At 42.6% G+C, this 19264-nt stretch overlaps 1 protein-coding gene and 2 non-coding genes across 5 annotated transcripts in view; 2 read left to right on the top strand and 1 right to left on the bottom strand.

Moving 5' to 3' along the window:
• The window catches only part of LOC126183746 (uncharacterized), a 526769-nt gene that overhangs the window by 391422 nt on the left and 116083 nt on the right, over positions 1 to 19264 (top strand). The gene's annotated exons all lie outside the window — the stretch shown is intronic.
• Trnas-cga (transfer RNA serine (anticodon CGA)) lies at positions 687 to 761 on the bottom strand. Its single transcript has one exon. It is a non-coding gene; the product is annotated as a tRNA-Ser (tRNA).
• On the top strand, positions 918 to 992 carry Trnas-cga (transfer RNA serine (anticodon CGA)). Its single transcript has one exon. It is a non-coding gene; the product is annotated as a tRNA-Ser (tRNA).

Raw genomic sequence — 19264 nt, 5'->3', positions numbered from 1 at the left:
ACATGGCGTGTTTCTATTTGGTCCCTCGCAGAAAACAAGGCACGCTAAAAAGGAACATAATATGACATTCTTGATGCTGATATCTATCTCCCTATAGTTTATAGCACAGTTTTTAGATAACGTACTTACAATTCGTTCTGAAATTTGGTTGTTATCTCTAGTACTCAACATTCACTCCTGTCGAATGCCTGGATTGGTTCACGTATCTTTTCCTTCTTTTATCCTTCTCTTCTTTTATGCGGTACTCGGACTTGATAAGTCTTCACTATTTGTAGATCTGACGCTTGTTCACTTGTTTCTGTGACCTGTTCCCTCCACAACAGGAGGGAAGTAATGTACACTCAAAGAAAAAAAAACGACCCACCACGAAGGAGTTAGGCAAACTGGTCACAAGTTGATATTCATACAAGTATCAAAGGAAAATGCAAAACTGTAAACTCTGGCTGCCGATGAATGAATACGTGACGCTGCAGCGCAGTTTCACCGTGCAACTGTCAAAGATAGTAAACAGGGGACATGTCGATACAAGGGCATAAAGTCTTTCCGAATTTCATTCCGTTTACTCAGTTCGACAGTAACTATTCCTCAGATAGGCATGTGAACCATATACGAAGATCCCAGTATGAGATTTTCACTCTGCAGCGGAGTGTGCGCTGATATGAAACTTCCTGGCAGATTAAAACTGTGTGCCTGGCCGAGACTCGAACTCGGGACCTTTGCCTTTCGCGGGCAAGTGCTCTACCAACTGAGCTACCCAAGCACGACTCACGCCCCGTCCTCACAGCTTTACTTCTGCCAGTACCTCGTCTCCTACCTTCCAAACTTTACAGAAGCTCGCAGGAGAGCTTCTGTAAAGTTTGGAAGGTAGGAGACGAGGTACTGGCAGAAGTAAAGCTGTTAGGACGGGGCGTGAGTCGTGCTTGGGTAGCTCAGTTGGTAGAGCACTTGCCCGCGAAAGGCAAAGGTCCCGAGTTCGAGTCTCGGCCAGGCACACAGTTTTAATCTTCCAGGAAGTTTCATATACGAAGATGTCAGAATTTGAGAAAGGACATGTAATTGGGGTCAAAGAAGCCAGTTGGCCGGCCGTTGTGACAGAGCGGTTCTAGGCGCTTCATTCTGGAACCGCGCGGCCGCTACGGTCGCAGGTTCGAATCATGCCTCGGGCATGCATGTGTGTGATGTCCTTAGGTTAGTTAGGTTTAAGTAGTTCTAAGTTCTAGGGGACTGATGGTCTCAGATGTTAAGTCCCATAGTGTTCAGAGCCATTTGAACCATTTTTTGAAGCCAGTTGGAGTAATCGGCGAATCGCTCGACATCTGAATAGGAGTGATGCTACTGTTCGACGATGTTGGCAGGAATGGGTGAACCATGGCCGCACACATCGTCAAGGACGAAAGGGCTACCTAAAAAGATGAGACAAAGTGAGGAGTGAGAAATTGCCAGAGAGGCACTCAGAGCCCCGTATTCATCTCTATCATCGATCTAGCGTGCAACCGGTGCTTCAGTGACCACAAAGACCATTAATACGTGGCTCACGGAAAGGGGACTTGAGCTCGCGGCACCCCTTGCGCTGACCATCATTGACCTCTGAGCACCGACAAGCGCGTTTGGAGTGGTATCGCGCACATTATGCGTAGAATATAATTGACTGGGCTCGAATTGTCTTCAGTGATGAGTTCTGATTCGAATTGGGCCCCGATGACCAGCGAAGACTCTTGAGACGCCCCAGACAACCTTGAGATACTAACCTGATTGTCGACCACCATACGGACCGACAACCAGAACTGATGGTCTGGGCTGCAATTTGATATGATAGCAAGATCCCTAGGGTTGTCATCCGCGGTACCTTTACAGCACAGCGGTACATCGACGATATTCTGCGCTCCGTTTCGTTCCCCTTCATGGCAAGCCATCCTGGGATTATATTTCAGCAATATAATGCCAATTCTCACGCAGCGAGAGTTTCTATTGCTTGTCTTAGTGCTTTCCAAGCCTACCTTGGTCGGCAAGTTCGGCAGATCTCTCCCCAATTGGGAAATTTTGGAGCATTATGGGCAGGGCGAGCGCTCCAACCATCTCGAGATTCTGACGATCTAATGCGCCCATTGGACAAAATTCACAAGATATCTCTCAGGGGGACACCCAACAACTCTGTCAATCAATTCCAAGCCGAATGACTGCTTGCCTAAGGCCAGAGGTGGAGCAACACGTTACTGACTTGCTCAATTTATGAAGCTCTTTCTCTTGAATAAATCATCCAGTTTTTCTGAAACCGCAGTTTTTGGTTTTATGTACATGTACATCACATCTTCCTATTTCAGTCCCATTTGGATACTTTATTCGTGGTGTGTGTGTATGTGTGTGTGTGTGTGTGTGTGTGTGTTTCTTTTTTGTCTTATAGCATATTTCATTGGTCACCCAACAGCGGAAACTCTCTTCTTGTGTTTTCAGAGTATCATGTAGGGAATAAGTCCGGCATCAGCGGAAAGGGTGCAAGTAACCACCTAAAACACCCGACGAACATTATTGTCAGTGCTTTACTCTGATGGATTCAGCCATTTTCACTTCAGTTGAAAAATACACAAATTAATCCGCTGTATAAAATTATATTTACATCTTATATAGTCATTCTGCTCAGAGTTGTATCCTTTCGTAAATATTTTTTCGCTGACGTTCTTCCAAAAAAGTTCCGAAAAACAACAGTTTCGTAAACACCTACATAATAATGGAAACATACTTTAAAAGAAGCTGTCCACGGTCTTTCGAATCTGATTCCTATTAAATGCCACACTTTTTCTATGTCAACACAATATTCAATTATTCAGTTATCACATAAATCTTCGAAGACTGACCCGTTTCGGTGGGAAGTGCAGGGTAACATTTCTTTTTCTTACATACGACCATATGTGGAGAAATATGAACATGTGTGCCATCTTAATGTGAATCTATCTCTAAGTGCTATGAGGACGAAGCAACCTCGAACATGAAAGACAACATGTCTGTAAAGAGTGGGAATAAGAGCCATTTAGCTCTCTTCGAACGTCCGAGCGCTTGCGACATTCAAGTATACACGAAGAATTCTGTTTCTGACTAAAAGAACTATTTACAAGCGACTGCAAATGGTTCAAATGGGTCTGAGCACTATGGGACTCAACATCTTAGGTCATAAGTCCCCTAGAACTTAGAACTTCTTAAACCTAACTAACCTAAGGACATCACACACACCCATGCCCGAGGCAGGATTCGAACCTGCGACCGTAGTAGTCCCGCGGTTCTGGACTGCAGCGCCAGAACCGCGAGACCACCGCGGCCGGCACAAGCGACTGCAGCACATAGCTCTTTTAGCTATGTATTCTGCTTGGCTTGAAACTCATTTTGATGCGAAAAACATATTTTTGCGAAGAATGGCACTTACGGTTTAAGCTGTTCTCGACTACAATTGTTTAATTCCTGCTTGAAGTTGTTTGGTGGTACTGATGGTATTTTCCCATTATGCATCCGCAACGTTCCCTACAATGGCCACTCACAGAAGGGAAACGTGCAGCTACCTTTCCATTAGCATGAGTGGGGCGCCCTTTATTTCCTTTTTATCTTGACAGAACCGTGATTGGCCCATCCATAGTTTTACAATGCTGCTTGCAGACCTGGGTAAATAAAGTGTTCGGTCACTTCCTTCTCTCTCATCTCCTGTATGCTACGTTAAGTATTTTAGAGACTTTTTCGATTTATTTCCACCAGAAGGACGAACACCGACCAGGTCAGAATTTATTTTGAAAATGTTTTGTTGGACTCCAACGAGAGATCAGTTCGTTGATACCGTCTCTGTAGAATGTTAGAGTTTGTTTACGGAGACAACCTCGGCTCTGCTTGCAATGTTTCATCACTATCAAAGCGAAGTCCTGGAAGGTATTCTTTAAGTTCTGGAAACAGATGGAAGTCGGATGGGGCCAAATCGAGACTGTATGGAGGATGATCGATGGAAGTGATCTAAAGACGTCGGATTGTTGTAGATGTGCAGCACTTGTGTGTGATCTGACATTTCCATGCTGAAGGAGAGGGTGCTCAATGTGTGGACGAACTCTTCTAATTCGAAACTCACTTACAGCACGCTGTTTCTCACGCAACGACATCGTTACGTTAGACACCGCCATGTTATACGTTACAGTTCGGGGCCCTCTAGCAGCAGAGGGTTGCAAATGTGTAGACATGAAGAATGAAGTTGTGGAATGTTAATAACGTTTGCTTTTTTTAAGCTTGAAAAGTTTTCACTAAAAAAATTCGGAGGTGTTACTTTTCAGCATGCCAGCGTAAAAGATGTATCACTGACAACGACTCCGGTGTTTTCATCTATTACATGTTTGTATCGTCATTTCAACATCTTTGCATGGGAAAACACCACACGACGACATTTATGTTACGCAATACTCATGAAATCAACAGCGAACATTTAGAATCCATTTTAATCTATAACCTAACAGCTAACTCCACGGTGAATACCTAAACGATTTAAATATAAATGACCATCTCTGCGATGTTTCGATTCCGTATTTATTTAATGTCTTCACTACTTAATAAACAAACACTAAACACATGCGGATAGGTTTAAGCAGAGCGATAAACAGTACTAACTCGACTCAGTATCTCGCTCCAACTAAGGTGACGTAATGGTTCAAATGGCTCTAAGCACTATGGGACTTAACATCCGAGGTCATCAGTCCCCTAGACTTAGAACTACTTAACCCTAAATAACCTAAGAACATCACACACATCCACGCCCGTGGCAGGATTCGAACATGCGACCCTAGCAGCAGCGCGGTTCCGGACTGAAGCGCCTAGAACCGCTCGGCTACATCGGCCGGCGGTGACGTAATGGTTTAGACACTAGACACGTATTCGAGAGGAGCAAGGCTCAAATCCCCGTCCGGAACCCAGATTTATGTTTCCCGTGGATTCCATGAATCGATTAAAGCGAAAATCATATGACCATTTTATTTACACCCGAGGATGAGCTAGGTCTCTAATGATATCGATGTCGGCAGGTCGTTAAACACTAAATATCTCTTCCTTCCTTCAGGATCTGGTAAACTTTTCTATCGTCTCCTCCACTTCAATTCGAGTTACCTGTTTGATTAGTAATAACTTTATGCTTTTAGGCTAACACTGTCGGCATGATCTTTCATTTGCTCAATAATAACTATGTGCATGTACAGTCAGATACTCTACGTTAGCTCGCATATTAACTGGGAAATCACAGCCCTCAAAATTACTGAGATAACTAAAGACTCTGGTTTAACTACAGATTCTCACACAGTAAAAAACATGCATTTTCGTCAGTATTTCATAGCGGTAGCTCATTAGACCAACAGGCTGGTGCAATGCTAGTTAACTTGAGACAGCATGTTTGTGTATTGCCTGTGCTGGCGTATTGCATAAGTGGAACTGTGTGCTGCTGCAAACACGGTTTTCCTTTAGACACGTTTAACCAGAACGAACACAGTCCATTTACTCAATACGTGGTTTCTTCTTCGTGACTATTTAAACATCTCATATTGGATACGAACCGTTACAGTTCGTAAAAACTGTTTTTGCTTTACATTTTCGTAATTCACATCTCATCAGTAAACACAACCAGCTACTTTTTTTAATAGATGGCTCCTGCTCAATACCTCAGCTTCGCTTGCAACTTTAGGCACGTACGTAGCCTACTATACGACTTGTTCTACTAATAGTCTTTTCTATGTAGAACTTTTCTGTTGTCTTATTCAACCGTCGATGCTCCTGCGTCTTCTAATTTTAGATTCTGAACTGGTTCATGACATAAAAAAACTTAAAAACAATACACTTATTAAAATTTCAAGCAGCACTGCGCAGAGAAAATTGAGGCAATCTAGTTAAAAGATTTCAGCAATTTTACAAGATTTACATCCATTCAAACTTCGTCACACGCTACAGGTGTCTCAACCAATCAGCGGCTGGCGCGTCCCAGCTTCCCTAAAGTGCTGACGCAAGAGGGCTGATGCAACCACCTCAACGTTTTGCTTCGAAGGAATAGAGACTGAGCGCTCTCTTTCTGTGCACCCGATAAACGTTACAGTTTTATTTACAAAACATTCGATCGATCGATTATTCGGTTATTGCGTGTTATTCGTAATTATGGAATCCCTGTATTATTGGATTAACGGATGAGAGAGAGAGAGAGAGCGAGACGCAGAAGAAAAAGAAGAAGAAGAAAAATATGCAAAGAAGAACCCTGTAACTCGTCGCAGGTTTGCTTAATCATGGTGAGAAAGTTACAGAAACGATCAACAGTCTTTGGTGGTAGAGCTACGCAGTAGGCGCCCGTTACGTAAAGGTTTGCTCATAAAATCCGTGCAGAGTACGTTCCCTGTACGTAAGAAAACAAAAAGCGCATCTGACGTAATGATTATAACAACAAAATTAGACGCATCCCACCTTATAGGGAGGTTCAGGAGACGTCGTTCTTCTAGCACAGCATCCATAAGGTAGCTGTTAAATAATGCTTGTATTCTAAGTATCCTCTGCCACGTAGCGACTAACAGCTTAAGGTCTGCTGATGACAGTGTAATTTTGCCACTTTCAATTGCCTATAGTGACGAAACTGCTATGTAACGGATGTATCGCGTCTATGATGCGTTTTTATGTTTTCTCCCTTTCGTTGGTTGTTCGTCGGTACGGTAACCCTCTAAAGGGATTGGGAGAGCAGGTGGCGAGGTGTCCGCAATCAGCAGCAAAATTTTTCTTTCCAGGTTATAGATTAAAATGGATTCTAAGCGCTCGCTGTTGATTTCATGAGTATTGCGTAACATAAATGTCGCCGTGTGGTGTTTTCCCATGTAAAGATGTTGAAATGACGATACAAACATGCAATAGATGAAAATTACTGGCAGATTAAAACTATGTGCTGGACCGGGACTCGAACCTGGGACCTTCGCCTTTTGCGGGGAAAGTGTTTTAGCAACTGAGCTACCCGAGCTTTACTTCCACCAGTACCTCATGTTTCGGGTACCTAAGATGGCAGAGCACGTGCTCGTTAAAGGCAAAGGTCCGGGGTTCGAGTCCCTATCCGGCACACAGTATTAATCTCCCAGGAAGTTTCACGTCAACGCTCATAGCGCTGCAGATTGAAAATTCGTTCTGGATTCAGTAAGTGGCTATTTTCTTGTTGTCGGTGGATGTCAACTCCTCATATTAATGGATGGTTTGTCTGATGGGATGGGAAGGACTCATGAGTCTGAACGTGTTGTAACTGTGGCGTTTGTGGCATTTTAAGGCTCTCCGCTCTTTATTAACAGAGCTGATCGTTTTTTAACGTGCCGAAAATTATAGACCATTGGAAATACAGCTGTTCATATCCCCTTGGTTACAAATATGTAAAAAAAAAAAAAATACCGTCCCAATAGAAAAATAGGTTGTGAATTATTAACCTTCGTCTTTAATGAGTGGACGACAGTCTCTGTCCTAACATCTAAGACATATTGAATGCATATGGAAGGAAGGAAGATTAAGGTTTAACGTCCCGTTATCAAATGATTCAAATGGCTCTGAGCACTATGCGACTTAACATCTGAGGTCATCACTCGCCTAGAACTTAGAACTAATTAAACCTAACTAACCTAAGGACATCACACACATCCATGCCCGAGGCAGGATTCGAACCTGCGACCGTAGCGGTCGCCCGGTTCCAGACTGTAGCGCCAGAACCGCACGGCCACTCCGGCCGGCTCCCGTTATCACCTAGGTCACTAGAGACGAAGAACAAGCTTATGTTAAAGAAGAATGGAAAAGGAAATGGGCTAGATTCTTTTCAAAGTAATTATTCCGGCATTTGCCATGAGCAGTTTAGAGTACCTGTGGGTAACCCAGATTTGGATGGCCGGACATTTCAACCGCCGTCCTCGCGATGCGAATCCATTATCTTAAGCCGGTGCCATCTCACGCTGTCTGAAAACATGTAGATATTAGGGTTACGAATACTCAGAGACATATAGTAGAACGTCTTTTCCTTTGCATCACTGTTCTGTGTTTGTCCATAAATGACGAGGAAAATGTGGGTACACAACGTTACTATCTTCAACAAAGTGCTAATTGCAGGTCTTCCTTTAGATGTGCCTAATATTTAAGTATGGAATGCAGTGGAGTATAAATACTGAATATTAATGTTTGTGTTGATGTGGATCCAACGAAATGGTGACAACGAAATTCATAGTTGGCGCATAATCTACTTTGGCTGCGATATTTCACTGTCGTAGCTGACGAACATCTCACTCTTCACACTTCAGCACAACACTGTAAAGAGACTCTGAATTTAACCAGCCAGATTGAGAACTGGTATTCTGTACCTGTGCCCCAAATTCTGCGATTTTAATACTACCACCATGGCTTGAAGTGGCAACTTCCTTGTGTAGCGAAACGTTTCTTCGCACATGAAAGTCTTTTTTTTTTCCTTTCTAGACAAAAATCTTGCAAAATGCATCCCTAACGCAACCATCAAATTATCAAATAGCGCAAACAATGGAAGGTTAGCGTTTAACGTCCCGTCGACCACGAGGTCGCTATAGTCTGAACGCAAGTTCGGATTGGGAAAGAGAGGCGATGGAAATCGGCTATGCTCTTTCAAAGGAATCATCTCGGATTTCACTTTAAGTGATTTAGGGAACTCAAAAAGAAACTCGATCTGAATGGTCGGACGGGGAATTGAACCGCCTTCTTCGGAATGCGAGTCCAGTATTCTAACAACTGTCCCACTTTGCTCGGTGAAGCAGCGAACTAAAAACTGGAACTAGCATTTTTCTGCAGTGTTTCTCTACCGGGGATGATATTTATTTCCAGCAGCGAGGTTTCTCAGTGAGAGACTGTAGTCAAGCCGACTAACCTGAGCTTAAGTAACTGGAGAAAGTTGCTGTTGCTGTCTTCTGTAAAACATGTAAGATTCCATAAGACAGTTGCTGTGAGTTGGACAAAGCATAATATTGCGTAAGTGTATGAAGCAAGAGTGTGTGAAATGAGGAAAGGCTCTTGCGGCCTTCATTCCGAAGACAAGTCTGATGCAACTCTCCACTCTACTTTATTCTATCCAATCCTCATCAACTCTGCATAACTACTGCAACCTAAAAGTATTTGAACCTCCTTACTGTATTCAGGCCTAGGTCTCTCACTACAATTTGTACTCTCCAAACTTTCCTCCATTACTATTCCTCCACTCAGTTAGTTACATGTTTCGTAGATCATTTGGACGATTCTTCTGTCGAAATGATTTGGAACGTGTCAACTTACAGGATATGTATATGTGACTAGTGTTAACATTAATAAAGACATTATTATTTTTAATCATGTTCATGCAACTTCACATTTCTTAAATTTTTTTGATATACTGGCTATCAGTTTTAAGTAGAAACTCATCAACGGAATAGAAGGACGTAGCCAGGAGAAATGATTTTAAATTAGACTTAGAACTTGCTTCGCTACCTGTCAGCCATTTTATGTCATTGAGCAAATAATCAAAAATTGTTGTTGCTGGCCGGCCGCGGTGGTCTAACGGTTCTGGCGCTGCAGTCCGGAACCGCGGGACTGCTACGGTCGCAGGTTCGAATCCTGCCTCGGGCATGGGTGTGTGTGATGTCCTTAGGTTAGTTAGGTTTAAGTAGTTCTAAGTTCTAGGGGACTTATGACTTAAGATGTTGAGTCCCATAGTGCTCAGAGCCATTTGAACCATTTGTTGTTGCTGAATATTGAAATCCGTTCTCAGCCGCTGACAGCTTTAACAATGGATAAGAAAGATAATTTTTTCCTCTGTTGTTGTAAGCATGGACATCAGTGTTCTGAAATTGTGATGTATTATTTATGACGAATTTCATTAGCGAATATGTGTTTTGTAACGGCGCAGTTAAAATGCCTAACTCCTTGAAGAGATACTTACGTAACGTCCTTGGTTGAACTCCACATTTCTTATTACTGCTCGCTGCTTTTGTGCAATTAATTCTTTCTTTCTGAGTGATGAGTTAAAATTATTTCATAAGACATTACGAAATGGAAATATGCAAAATGTGACAGGACGTTGATTAGTTTCTTTTTTTTCAAATAAGCAACTATACGAAGTGCAAAAGTAGCTGAACCTAATTATTAGAGAAGCTAAGTAATACGCTTTTTCCAGTTCAAGTTTGCCTCAGTATGTACACCCAAAAATTTAATCAAGTTCTGCTGTTAATTTTTTCCCCACTTCGATTCGGTACTTCCTCATTCTACATCTACATAAACGTGGATTCTCTGAAAATCACATTTAAGTGCCTGGCAGAGGGTTCATCGAACCACCATTAACTATCCGAACTACCAATCTTATCTTCAGTATTCTGCATCTTCCTAGATACTCCGCAGTCTTCCGTGCAGGGCGTGGCGGAAGTTACCCCGTACCCTACTAGTCACTTCCCTCCAGTTCCACTCGCAAATATGCGAGCGAAATAGACTGTCTATATGCAGTCGTATGATCCCTAATTACTCGTGTCTTATCTTCATGGTCCTTATGCGCAGTGTATGTTCAAATGGTTCAAATGGCTCTGAGCAATATGGGACTTAACTCCTGAGGTCATTAGTCCCCTAGAACTTAGACATCACACACATCCATGCCCGAGGCAGGATTCGAACCTACCCGTAGCGGTCGCGCGGTTCCAGACTGTAGCGCCTAGAACCACTCGGCCACCCCGGCCGGCGCAATGTATGTTGGAGGCAAGAGAATCGTTCGGCATTCAGCTTCAAATGCCGGTTTTCCAATTTTTTTTCAATAGTCTTCCTTGAAAGAAACGTCGCCTTCCATCCAGCGATTCCCATTTGAGTTCCCGAAGCATGTTCGTAACACTTGCATGTTGTTCGAACCCATCAATAACAAATCTAGCAAATTACTACGATGTCTTCCTTTAATCTGACATGGTACGGATCCCAAACACTCGAGAAATACTCAAGAGTAGGCTCTCTGAGCACTATGGGACTCAACTGCTGTGGGCATAAGTCCCCTAGAACTTAGAACTACTTAAACCTAACTAACCTAAGGACAGCACACAACACCCAGCCATCACGAGGCAGAGAAAATCCCTGACCCCGCCGGGAATCGAACCCGGGAAATCGGGCGTGGGAAGCGAGAACGCTACCGCACGACCACGAGATGCGGGCACTCAAGAGTAGGTCGCATTAATGTCCTATATGCGGTCTCCTTTACAGATGAACCACACTTTCCTAGAATTCTTCCAATAAACCGAAGTCGACCATTGTTCTGTAGTATCAAAGATCAAAAGCTTCTATTCTCTTATTGTCTGAATTGCTTATCGTCCAAGTTTCATTTCCGTCCAAGATTACACTCCAGTCAAATATTATAGTGTTGTCGGCAAACTTCAAAGTATCTAGGTGTTCAGAACTGCGAGAAGCAACTTAAAAATGACGTTCATATAATCGTGATTTCGAAGTTCATTGGAATGATGGCATACTTTTTTTTCTTCGCTGTCATTCAGACTCCAAAAATCAATCTATCCTCCCAGATTTATGTTTTCTATTGATTCATTGGCTTACACAACTAGTGACTGACAATATTTTGGACCGCCACTGTTGACAGATAACCTATTACGGAGTAAGCAGTAGCTAAATTTAGATAAAGACAGTAATAGAAACCACCGGCATTCTTACGTAGTGAAGTAGTTTGCATTAGGACAGGAAGCTCTAAATCAATAGGAAAATCAAGCCACAATACACGCAAGTAAGAAGTTGTAGTTTTCAGTCTTGTTCCATCCTGCTCTCTGATTCCTGAGTAACTCATTACGCAGCATTCCTTGTAATTACTATTTCATTTTGACAAATACCACTAACCCTTACATTTCTGAGACCAACACTGTCAACTGGAACCAAGTCTCTACACAGTGCGGACAATACACTTTCTTGATCTCAAAATGTGTCCATAGTGTTATTCTATAATGAGGCCGTTTATAATGCCTGATGGCCTGGTTACAAACTTCCACTTCTTGTAACTAGTTTCCATCACGTACCTCTGAAGTACGAGTCGGAACGTAAGCGAGCTAATTGTAATCAACGTCCACTTCTCGTTAAAAATTCCGGATTTGCGTGTAACGCTGATTCAGACAGTCCACGGTGGAGAGGCACAAGCTGGTGGATTTTAGTACTCGGGAGCCGTGGCTGCGATAAGCAATGAAGTCAGCAACAAGCGCGGGGTTCGAGTGTAGTCATTCTACAGAACACTGTCGTGTTGTTTCAGAGCAGTCAGCCTTCGGCGCCTTCTAGTATGAAACATTAACGGCGATCCAGATGTGTGTGATCTTTCTCTGCGCAATACTGTGATTTATCGTCACATAGACGTTACACGAAGGACTTTTTAATTCTTGTAATGAGAACAATGACAGCACCCGTCTCCTGTTTTAGATATTTATGGGAAAATAGCAAGACTGCGTTAATATTATCTTTTGTGCTTGATTAACAAATCTCTTAGGAAATTACTAATCTTCATCTATCCTGGAAGCATTACTTATTGCGCAGAAATGACCACTGCTTATGTTTCACCTCTCTGCAGATGACAATTTCCTTCCATTTGACCCGTTAAGTCCTCTTATACCATTTATTCCGATTTTCTATGAATTATATAAAGCGTAAACTGCAGTATAACTGACGCTATTTATTTTAACATCTTCATAGTCTACAGTTATACCTGCTCCACTATAATAATTTGCATTTTATAAGAGTATTGTTCTATTCAAAACCAGCACATGTTATCTTGACTTCTACTAAGAGCATGATTATATTTATGGGTTAGATGTTGCAGTATTATCACCTTTATCTTCATTCAAAACCTGACACACAGATGAATCAAGTCAGATCGAACACGTAATACATGAACCATCTCAACCATAAACGGAAGGAAGGCCAGTTATCCCTAAATTGACAAAATTTTCATGCTTAGTGGCAGATGTTGTCAGAGAGATGACGCAAAAACCTCACCATCAGACAAATCCGGTAACCTCTCGTCTAAACAACCAAAGCATATCCTTTTGTACTTAAGAACTCAAGTTAATTGCTAGGCCTGTTACCGAAATGTTTAGGCTTGTATAATTTTATGTTAAGTAATTCTATGACTGAGTCCACTCAAAATACTCAATGTCGACGGGAATATAAATTGCAGCGTTCCTTTCTACTATGCTTCTTTGTGACTGAGTATAGAGACATGTTCTGGTGCATTAGCATGAATGTAAATATGATGGAGAACCGGACGTGACTCGGATCCGAGACCCCCATGCCGTGTCCTACGCTTTATTGTGTTTTGTGTGGATGACTGTGAAGTGTGTGCTTGAGCAGTGTTGTGTTGTTTTGGTATTGTTATGGAAGAGTATGGAATAAAAATAATTACTACAATATTGCTATTGTTACAAGTACCATTACCTAACTTGCCAAACTAACTACTTGTGGCCATTAAACAATTATTTTTGCTTCGGAGATCCCTTACAGCCAATGGCACTCTGGTCCACAGATGCATCCAGTCAGATTAGGCTCAATTAAATTACCCTTTGTTCCATAGATCCATAGTGCAGGGATCCTTGAGGATGTAGAACATGTTTTAAAACAAGAATACATAGTAGGTATAAGCAAACGAAGAGATTAGCTGATATACCTTACACAGACTTAAATGAAATGGGATTCATGGATGCTGAATTAAAAAAATATCTTAAGCATATTTTCATTTAAGAGGTAACAACAAACTTCTCCAAAACATGTATATGTACAGTACAATGACATGCATACGATAATTCTTAGGCTATTGTAACTGAGCATCATCAAACGGAAACTCAATTTATGACACTTATTTAAATTGTTCACACTGCTGCATTGCAGTTGCGCAGAAGTCAGATTTTACATACTACTGACGTTATATGATAATATTAATATGATATTCATCAACTGATTACATTAAAAAATAGTCATCGCAGGGGACTGTGTGAGAGAGACTGCTTGTGATGTCGCCTTTTGCGTATAGATAGCGCTGACTGTGTCGACATCCTTTTCTCGTCGTCTCACTAGCCGCTGGGGACGTAGCCCTGGTATAGAGGTGTATCGCCATATCGCTGCACGACGACTGGCGTCAATCCAGGTCCCCGAATCTATTAGGCGATTCAGATGCGCTAGCATTACTACAGTCCAGAGAGTATCAGTTGAGTCACAAGATGGTGTACTCCTTTCTAGCCACTACATGGCTAATATTGTCTAATATCATGTTGTCTCATGATATAAACTCTCCTTCATATCCGGTCTTCTAGGCTGAGTCAATTTTTTCTATCAACTCTAGTCATTTACTCTTACAGAAGGGGCTCCCATATAATGCTCGCTGGAGAACCTTCTTTTCTACATTCACGTTCGTTTGTTTCGTTTCTTCCTGTTCATTGTATGTACAGGGTTATTACAAATGATTGAAGCGATTTCACAGCTCTACAATAACTTTATTATTTGAGATATTTTCAAAACGCTTTGCACACACATACAAAAACTCAAAAAGTTTTTTTAGGCATTCAAAAATGTTCGATATGTGCCCCTTTAGTGATTCGGCAGACATCAAGCCGATAATCAAGTTCCTCCCACACTCGGCGCAACATGTCCCCATCAATGAGTTCGAAAGCATCGTTGATGCGAGCTCGCAGTTCTGGCACGTTTCTTGGTAGAGGAGGTTTAAACACTGAATCTTTCACATAACCCCACAGAAAGAAATCGCATGGGGTTAAGTCGGGAGAGCGTGGAGGCCATGACATGAATAGCGATCATGATCTCCACCACGACCGATCCATCGGTTTTCCAATCTCCTGTTTAAGAGATGACGAACATCATGATGGAAGTGCGGTGGAGCACCATCCTGTTGAAAGATGAAGTCGGCGCTGTCGGTCTCCAGTTGTGGCATGAGCCAATTTTCCGGGGGCTGCGCGTGAAACTTGCCCGCACGCGTTCAACTGTTTCTTCGCTCACTGCAGGCCGACACGTTGATTTCCCCTTACAGAGGCATCCAGAAGCTTTAAACTGCGCATACCATCGCCGAATGGAGTTAGCAGTTGGTGGATCTTTGTTGAACTTCGTCCTGAAGTGTCGTTGCACTGTTATGACTGACTGATGTGAGTGCATTTCAAGCACGACATACGCTTTCTCGGCTCCTGTCGCCATTTTGTCTCACTGCGCTCTCGAGCGCTCTGACGGCGGAAACCCGAAGTGCGGCTTCAGCCGAACAAAACTTTATGAGTTTTTCTACGTATCTGTAGTGTGTCGTGACCATATGTCAATGAATGGAGCTATAGTGAATTTATGAAATCGCTTCAATCATTTGTAATAGCCCTGTATATGACTTTGGACCAGCCTTTGTCTCATTTACAGACACATGTTCCGTTTATTAGCATTAACACCGCGTTTTTTCACTGCAACAGAATCTGATTCCGTATTTATATTTTGTCTGTTGTCTGTATTCTTATGAGATTCCAGATTTTATTACAGATACTTCTCTTCAGCTAATAAATCACAGCTTTCTTTCGTATTTGAAGGTGAAGCGAGCAGACTCTGAATATTAACTGAAGCACATCCACAGGCACTGTGCTAAAACCTCCTCTCAGCCCATAGAGTAATGGTCGTATTCTGATCATTGCTAAAGCTGTTAAAATAGCTTCAGAATGTAATGCATTGATTCTACTAATAGCCTTTTAATTTGGCTGGCCAAGTTTATTATTTTTTTCGTTATCTCTTTTTCCTATTTCTTCGGTATGCACGCTCATCTAAAAAGACGCCTAAATTTATTGATATAATTTTTGTTTCTGTGGTTTCGTTACCCTGTCTCCCTAATGGATCTCTTAACAGGTGGTCTTCTTAACAAAGTGTATTTAAGTTTTTGAGCAACTTGTGATAACTTTGCTACTTAGTGGCACTCGAGGACCTCTTAAATATGACATGCTACCTGTTTCCTGGTTGCTTGTAGAGCTTAATTTCAAGAACATCATAATATTACCGGCGTATAACACCAGAGTTATGACTACATCTACATCTACATCCATACTCCGCAGGCCACCTGACGGTGTGTGGCGGAGGGTACTTTGAGTACCTCTATCGGTTCTCCCTTCTATTCCAGTCTCGTATTGTTCGTGGAAAGAAAGATTGTCGGTATGCCTCTGTGTGGGCTCTAATCTCTCTGATTTTATCCTCATGGTCTCTTAGCGAGATATACGTAGGAGGGAGCAATATACTGCTTGACTCCTCGGTAAAGGTATGTTCTCGAAACTTCAACAAAAGCCCGTACCGAGCTACTGAGCGTCTCTCCTGCAAAGTCTTCCACTGGAGTTTATCTATCATCGCCGTAACGCTATCGCGATTACTAAATGATCCTGTAACGAAGCGCGCTGCTCTCAGTTTGATCTTCTCTATCTCTTCTATCAACCCTATCTGGTACGGATCCCACACTGGTGAGCAATATTCAAGCAGTGGGCAAACAAGTGTACTGTAACCTACTTCCTTCGTTTTCGGATTGCATTTCCTTAGGATTCTTCCAGTGAATCGCGCTACACTCGTGAAATGATCGCACGGAAAAATCCCCACTTCATCGCTATCTCGGAGATGCTGTGTCCCATCGCTCATGCGCCGACTACAACACCACGATCAGACTCGCTTAAATCTTGTAGCAACAGTAACCGATCTAACAACTGCGCCATACGCTTATTGTCTTATACAGGTGTTGCCGACCGCAGCGCCGTATTGTGTCTGTTTACATATATATTTATTTCAATACGCATGCCTATACCAGTTTCTTTGGTGCTTCAGTGTATAAGGGCGGAAACATGATCCATAAATTACAGAAAAAACGTAATGCGCCTTGTAACATATCTTTTCATGTCGGTCCATGTGTGATATCCCTGTCCACTTTTGATGATGATGGTGTTTGGTTTGTGGGGCGCTCAACTGCACGGTCATCAGCGCCTGTACAAATTTCAAATTTTGTACACAGTCTAATTGTTTTTACACAGTCCAATCGAGCCACAGTTACTAATGATGATGATGATGATGAAATGATGAGGACAACATAAACACCTAGTCCCCGGGCAGAGAGAATCCCCAATCCGGCCGGAAATCGAACCTGAGACCCCTTGATCCAGAGGCAGCAACGCTAGCCAAAAGACCACGAGCTGCGGACCTGTCCACTTTTGTAGTCGCCTCAGCCAGTTTCCAGCTGCAGGGGAGAAGGACGTTTTTCCGTAATCCTCCTAAATGAGTAATGTCCGAAGCTGACTATGCGGATTTTTCTGGAGAATATTTCTCCGGCGTGGATGGTGTCTCCAACACTGCTTGCAGAGAGATTTCTAAAGGACTTACCAGAAAGCAGCACCTTACAGAAGCTTTAAGTGGGAACAGGAAACGGCCAATGAAAGGCTGCATTCTGCTCCTGATTCTGATATGGTGAAATACCTGAAGATAAATCAATTTCGTGGAGCGGTCTGTGTTTTACGGAAATCGAAGAGTCCTTGTGAGATTGAGAGGTTGTGTGCCCTCTGGGATGTAGGTAGTGTTTTCGATGTTTATACCTCAAGTCTGGTGTAGATAACCTTTCGTGATCAACGAAATTAGCTAAGACAGTAGGGAAGACTGAGAGAATCGTAAGTGCATTCCCGAGGGTAGGCATGGAACAGTATTTAGCGCCTTTTTGTTTTTTCGGCGAGTGTCGTTAGAGAGAGTGGACTTATTCGGTAAAATGAGGCCTCAGAGCAGAATGTGGAGCTAAAACCTAGCCGGATGTGGTGTCGGATAAAAGTGACAGACTTCTCTGGGGTTATTTCATGCCAATAAATTTAATTTATTTCAGTACAAACTTGAAAGTGAAGTTTTTGTGTGACTTTTTCAAAAATGGCTCTGAGCACTATGGGACACTGCTGTGGTCATCAGTCGTGACTTTTTCCCTACTGGTTTGGTTCAAAAAATGGCTCTGAGCACTATGGGACTCAACTGCTGAGGTCATTAGTCCCCTAGAACTTAGAACTAGTTAAACCTAACTAACCTAAGGACATCACAAACATCCATGCCCGAGGCAGGATTCGAACCTGCGACCGTAGCGGTCTTGCGGTTCCAGACTGCAGCGCCTTTAACCGCACGGCCACTTCGGCCGGCTACTGGTTTGGAACTACGAGGTCGTCCTGAGAAGTAATCCCTCCGAATATTTTAGGTGAAAACTCTTAAAGCCTTTAAAATAAAACAGACGTTACCAACATTCTACATTTTTATTCTTCATGTCTAAATATTTGCAGCCCTCTGCCACAACGGGGCTCAGAATTGTTGCACATAATATGTCGGTGTGTGATAAATAGTGTGCTGTAATCGATTTTAGATTTAGAAGAGTTCGTCCACACATGCACACATGAAGAACCCTGTCCTTCAGCATGCAACTCCAGACCACACACAACTGCGGCGACATCCGACGCCTTGTATTCACTGTCATCGACCATTCTCCATACAGTTCGTATTTGGCCCCCGCCGATTTTCATTTTTTTTTTCCTCCAGAACTTAAAGAACACCATTAAGGACTTCACTTTGATGTTGATGAAGCCGGCGAGACAGTATCAAAAAACTGTTTACTCGTTGGGAAAAATGTGTTCGTCTCCAGGGTGACTATGTTTATAAATAAATATGTATACATGGAGAATAAAGATGTAGAGTGTTAACAACGTTTGTTTTATACATGGAGATAGTAACTGTTCTCGAAACAACAGATGCCACTGATGACCGTGCAGCTACTCTAGAATAAATGATAATTAATTGAAACCCTCTGCTGCCGACAGGTGTTGTTGATATACCTTGATGGGGACAGCTGAAAATGTGTGCCCCGACCGGGACTCGAACCCGGAATCTCCTGCTTACATGGCAGACGCTCTATCAATCTGAGTCACCGAGAACACAGATGAACAGGGCGACCGCAGGGACTTATCCCCTGCACGCTCCCCGTGAGGCCCACATTCCCAACTGCCCACAATTTATATACGTAATATACCTAATAGATATTTGCCCTTCCACTCATTATTCGCGCAACTTTCAGCTGTCCCCATCAAAGTATATCAACAACACCTGTCGACAGCTGATGGTTTCAATTAACTATCATTTATTCTAGAGAAAGTTGCACGGTCATCGATGGTATCTGTTCTTTCGAGAACAGTTACTATCTTCATATATATAGTTAAAGGCTACCCAGCCATTGACC

The sequence above is a fragment of the Schistocerca cancellata genome, chromosome 4, assembly GCF_023864275.1.
Source record: "Schistocerca cancellata isolate TAMUIC-IGC-003103 chromosome 4, iqSchCanc2.1, whole genome shotgun sequence".
NCBI classification, from domain to species: domain Eukaryota; kingdom Metazoa; phylum Arthropoda; class Insecta; order Orthoptera; family Acrididae; genus Schistocerca; species Schistocerca cancellata.
This window is presented reverse-complemented; position numbering and strand designations above follow the sequence as displayed.